We start from the raw sequence: 6,613 nt of genomic DNA, 5'->3' as shown, positions 1-6,613 counted from the left end.
ATCAGTTCTTCCTGAGTGAAGTGTCACCATTTAGCTAAAGCACGATAAAAATTTACATTTCTTCACTGAAGGTAACAATTCTCAACAAGACTCATGCGTATGTCACGTGCACACTTACTACTGCTGCTAAATGAAAAACCAAAACGACTCCTTTGTTTTTCAGAATAATTTATTATTCTCTTCAGCTTGAACATTGAGTCAGCAGCTTGTCCAAGAGGCACCACAACCCTGTAGGGTATTTTTTTTCCCCCGAGGAAAACAAGTTGATAACCCTAGGCAAAGAACTGTTGTGCCTTCCAAGCTTTACATTTGACAGGAGTTACTAGGGGGAGCCCACAAGCGTCTTCCTCCCTGTTTTACCCCATGTGCTTAACACAGGAGCCAGGCCACCGGTGTTGCAGTGGTGGCTGAGTCCCAGCTCTCTGGAGGAGGACAAGGAGCACCTTCACGGTCAGGCAGACCCCAGGATCCTCAAAGGTCAGCTGCCTCATGTGGCTGGTCCTGCTGCACATAGAGCATGCCAATGGACGTTGCCACAACTCTGCCCTGTTGCAAGTGCAAGCCACGTTCTGTATTTGCTCCCTGTTCCCTGGCACATTCGCAGAGAGAGGGGGATATGCAGGGGGCACACTGTGGTCTCTGATGAAGCCATGCTCTATTTGTTGAAGTCCTCATCTGGCAAAGGGGCACAGCCTCCTTTCTCAGTATACTTTTTATAATAGCTGTTCACCTTCTGTCATCTCACCTACAATGACTCTCTATAGAGGCAATGTGCTTTGCAGAAATAGTGACAGAAGAGGAGACATTTGTAGGAACTCATGCTCTAATTTATTGTGCTTAGAATGTACTTTGGCTCAGCAAACCTAGTACGATCATGGCATTGATAGTATCTTTGCAGGTAGAGGGTCACTACTACCTCATTAAAAAGAAAAGATACCCTTTCATCTAAACTCAGATCTATGCTGCAGAACACTTTGGAAAGACAAAAGAAAGGCAAACAGGTAGGAAAGCCTAGAAGAGAATGACTGAATGCCACCTTCTTATGTCACACCAAAATAAAAATTAGGACAGGGTGTTGTTCTTCAGAAAAAGCCTTAGAATTAGAAAAAATATCAAAAAGGCAGATGATGAGGTAACTTTTTATAAAAAACTAAGTGTATGTCATGCAAATCAAGACATTCATCAACTCAGGACTGGAATAATTATTTTTCTACCATACAAATAAAAAAGAACCATGAATAAAAATTTATTTACTAGTACCATGGTCATGAAGGTCTTTTATGAGACTAGGACAGAAATGCTCCTTGAGATAAGGCTGAAACATACAGTTTAAGAGCCCATATTTCTAACTGCTCTAAATCTCTAATGGTTATCAGAGGAATTATAAAACTATAAAAAGTAGATTCTAAATCTACTATATAAAATCGTACACCCCCTTTTATACCGAATTCTTTGTGTCCATCATTGTAACATAATCAACCATCAAACAAAACAAAAGTCTTTGAAACTTAGATTCTAATTTTCTAGAGCTGGCATAACTCATTTTAAAAATGCAATAATACAAAATAATAACACCTGCACAACAATTCAAGCATTCACAGTTGTAGTGGAATTATCCGCCACACAAATAAAAACATTTTCTGTGTTACTCAAAGGGGAGAGAGGTCTGAGAATTAAGTACTCTTGCTCATCTTAAAACTGCTAGATGGCAAATGGTACTGCTGATAAGGCCTAATTCCAATCTCATATGGCAGTATGCTATTGACCTAAATAAATCTACTTGTTATTTAACCTTCCAATTAGTAATCATTAGTCTTTGATAAACTGTTCCCTTATCAATGGAAGTCTGGAACCCATTATTTTCTTTTTCCTCTTCATCTTGCTCTAATCTTGCTCATCCCATTCTTACTGCTGATCAAAAAATTATACTACATTGGTTTTATATTTCAAACATAGATCTACATTTTTAAAATAAATTAATGAATTCTTGTAACTGCTACTTGACATATACATTTTTATACTCACTCTATGAATAGGCATAATGAGCTAAAAACAAGACAAGCAATTTTCCCAAAGTAATACAACAAGGCTACAGGGGAGGTGAGACTAAACATCCTATATAATTCTACATAAAAAAAAACATAATTCTCTATTCAATGGCATGAAAAACATGAATAAACTTAATGGTTGTGTTTTTTTAAAGCAACTCTGGGAACTTCCCAAAAGGAATGAAAGACTGGACACTAGCAAGCAGAGCAAAAGTGGCTGCAAGAAAGTTCTCAGAGATACAAAAAGATAAAGTACAGTATTATCTTTTTTAAATAATAAATTGTAATAATTTATTCATTACTCGAAGAAACATTATATTTATAAGGAAGCAAGCAGAAATGGTATGTGTACATACAGTCCCCTAAAACACTCTTATTTTCATTCTCCAAAATAGTATTTCTGATCCTCTTCCCCAGCCATTCTCTGAAAACTTCAGATGCAGGACATCAAGGCTCACTGATTCCTGAAAACAGCTCCCATGCCACATATTCCTTCTTTTCCTAAGTAGAAGGAGAGCTGGAGTTGTTAGTGGGAAACTTTGTCTTGAAGTATGAGGTCAGTCAGGGACAAGAAGGCAGAGTTTATATTTCCTAAGAACTGAACTGAAATTAATATAAGAAAAGAAAACCATCTTGATTCTTTGATTCTCATAACATGATATGTAGCTGGAAGTCAGATACAGTTTGGAGGGAAGTTTGCAAAGGGTGAACAAACTTTCCCACATCTCTGAAAGACACTGTGATTTCTTTTAGTCTCTCTGATCTCAGCCAAACCACAAAGGATAACACACACATCTGGAAAAGCAATGAACATCCTCAAAAATACTGCATACTTGCACAATCCAGTAGACATAGTTTTTGTGTGTGAGAATTTTCTCTATTAAAAATTGACCCACTTTGATGATGCTGGTATCTCTTTCAAAACTTCTTACATTTCTTTCCAGTTACATTGATTGGAACTTTTCCTGTTTCCTTCTCTGTGCCAAGCCATGCTTCCTTTTTTCTTATTTTAATGGTCTTTAGTTTACTTTGTCAAAGTTTTTCTTCAATGCCTGCAGTTTCTCTGAGCCACCACTTTTTAAAATCACCACTGGTTATTTCAATGCCTGTTACATTTAGATTATTTTAGATTTTTTGTTTTTCTCCATTTTTCTCTAGATGCTTTGGATCACACAGCAGCCATCTTCTCTGTAGCCTTAATGAAGTATTTACCATTAAAATAACTTTATTGATAAAGTTAAACAAAAAAATATTTCAATCAGCAATCGCATCTGCATTCCTTGGATATAATTTTGTGGGGTGAAATTCACTGCTCTAAGGCTTCACTCTCCCTCAGTATTAGCAGTCCTGGAAAAGGACAGGACAGGAAAGCAGGACAGGAAAAGGACCCAGTGCTTATAGTGCAGGCTAGTACTCCATAACAACAACAAAATGTCGTGCCTTTTAGTTATTTTTATTTTAAGAAAACAGAGAAGAATATATTAAAAAAATGTGATTCAACAAAAGCCAATCTCATTTGGGGATTTTTTTTTCTAGAAAATTTGTCCACTTAAATATTTACTCCTACAAGAGAGTAATTCAAAACCATGTGTCCAAAAATGTTTTTGCTTGTCCTACAAATATGGCAAATCCATGACAATCTCTGATGTAAACTTGTGTCAAAAGATAAACTGCTTTTTTAAAGCCTGCGCTCAAAAATTATTGTATTCCAGAACTTTTTTTTCCTTTCCAGGACAATTCTTTCTCCATACCTCTGCGTCCTGTTGTGCTGGTACATCCCAATCATTTATCTAGGTGATGAGCTGAAATATAATTCAGTTAGATACTTGTTCCTCTGGGTTATTTTTCTGCTGGGTGCATCCCCCTGTCTGCTTCATCACCTGATCACAGAAGTTGGTGTGCATAGAGAACAGCGTGTAGCCAGGCAGAGTGAAGACAGGACAGGAGGTTCAGTGAAGTCAGCTGAAGCCTTTCCCCTGCCTCCAGTGAGCTGGGTCTGCAGTTTCTGAAGCCCTTCTGCCTCCCTTGGTAATATGACAGCAGTGAGAACTTCCAAAAGTCTTTCTCTCTGAAATAATTGATTAGCCTTAAGACTACACATGATGTGGAAATGCTGCTGCAAGCTTATACAAAATGGTAAATGTAATGTGAAAACTCTCCCGTTTTTACAGAGGCACTTATCATTCAGCAAGTCTACAAAACTGTGGGTTGTCTAATAAACTTGTACCAGAGAGCATAGCATCACAGCTATCAGCACCAGAGAGGCTGACCATGATGCCACCACCAGCAGTCTACGAAACAGGACAAAGTAATCAAAATGTACATTCAGCTGAATGGCAATCCCCAAACTGTTTCCTCATGGTTGCAGTTTTCTCGTGTAATTACCTGACCCCTACCTGATCTATCAAACCCGCCTGCATTTACCCTACAGAACTGGTTCTACAAGAAAGGTGATAGGAATGGGGATTAGAACTGGGATTAGAACTGCAATATAACACAGCATCCTTAGGTGCAACGAATTTACATTTGGCTGACCATATTTTATAGAAAAATTCATAATCCATAGCTTTACGAAAACCTGTAAAAATGTGGCATTTTCCTTGAAATGTTTTGCTGCAATCTTTATTCCCAGTTTTTGACCAGATAAAGTTATGGGAGTAAATTAGCATAGCTCTAATGTTTTCTGCAGACTGCAGTGTTTGATCACAAAGGCATTAACAGCAATAACATGTTGGTGGCTTTCTTAAAGGCTTGACTGGAAATGAGCCAAAAGTAACAAGCTCTGGCAAATTCCCAAGCCCTGGTTAATTCTTTGGTGAATTAGCAGCACTACAGTAGCAAAATTTTAACTTTTATATGGCCTTTCTTTCAAAATAACTTCTAAGTCAAATAGAACAGAATTTACAATTAATGTCTTATTTATATTTCCAGAGACAAAAGAAGGGTGTGCTTTGCTCTCCAGTAAGTTTACATTCAAAACATTAAAAAAATCCAGGATTTTAACGCTCTTGCCCAAACTGACTCCTGTTGTCAGTACACAGGATGAGATATGTCATGGTTCAAACTTACATCCTATGTTATGCCTGTCCTAACTGCTAGAGTCTGGCAGCCCTTTTTATTTATTCTAGACTAATTTTGAATGTAATCACGTAGCTATTCAAATTGTGGGAAACAAAGATTCCAGCCCAAACTTTTCTTAAATGCCTTTGTTTTCCTCCAGAACGTTTATATTATCCAGGTTAATGTGAGGAAGTTTACTTGGAAAAAAAGAAACTTAACCATTGCACTATGGAAAATAACACAGCTATATAGAGGCCATTTTTCACATACAGGTTTGACCTTGAAATCAATGGAAAAATTCCTGTTGAGTAGATCAAAGCAGGATCAAATCTTAAAGCAGCCTTCCCTCCATCAGTCAAGCTAACACCCCCCCAAACTGCTGTTGGTTTAGCAGCACAGAATAGCGTTACAGGTGATACTACGTGTGTACAATGGCCCCTTTGAAAATCTTTCCCATTGTGAAACTAGTTTAGTATTTGAAAACACACTATTAATGTTCAAAGCTAATGTTAATAATTCACAGAGATGGATGAAATGTTAAGTGTGGACAAACATTCCAGCAAAAAAACATTCTTAAAATCAGAACAGATCTTGCACTGCAGATTTTTAAACCACAGATTGCACACTTTTTTATTTCATATAGAGGAAATATTTTCTCTATTTTGATGGAGTAAGGATTTCTTTTGCCATTTTTAGAGATTTTACAGACGACATAGTTGGACTAGATGCCACGTCATGTTGGTCTTACTTATACAGCCCATTCTGCACAAACTGGATTTTAATGTCGTTTTGTAGTCAAATTGCAGCATTCAAAGGGAATTTGAGTAAACCATAATCAAGAAGGTTGCTGCTGTCAGAACTTTTTTATTCATGTGAAGTAGCACTTGCTATCCTTTCCCTGCAGTCAGTCATAAAGCTCGAATTAAAAAAAAAAAAATCTTACAGAAAAAGAACCCTTACCATTAGAAAACTTTGCATGCAGCAAATATTGAGAAAATGCAATGGATACAAACAGGAAAAAGGGATGAAACAAGACTGCGAGGAACAATTACTTTGTATCCTGAAGATACACAGGCTTTTCTGTGATACAGCAACATGATTTTTTAGAAGCTTCTGGTATCACCTTAACAGATCATCTAGTGTCCCAAAAGCATAACTGGATCTCTTCCTATCAAAACTCCAGTCCTAAGTGCAGGCCCTGGGTGTGTCACCTTGAGCACACCACAACAACAGCTAGTTCCAAGACCACCTCTCGGACCTCTTCCATGATGGGCATTGTTTCTGTTGGGACTTTTGCCACCATTGTGCTTAACTATTCTTGGTGTACCAAGGATGGAAAAAGTGCTCATTAAATTGAAGAGACCAGTCAAAACAATCTTAATGACAAAATAACACTACTGCACTTAGAAACCCCGCATGGTTCTGATCTCACTGACAGGAACATGTCAAGTTTAATTCCATTCCAAGAGTAACACTATTAAACAGAATTACATGTGTCAGAACTA

This window comes from Vanellus vanellus, assembly GCF_965231255.1.
Source record: "Vanellus vanellus genome assembly, chromosome: 4".
In the NCBI taxonomy this organism is placed as follows: Eukaryota; Metazoa; Chordata; class Aves; order Charadriiformes; family Charadriidae; genus Vanellus; species Vanellus vanellus.
Note: the sequence above shows the minus strand (reverse complement) of the source record.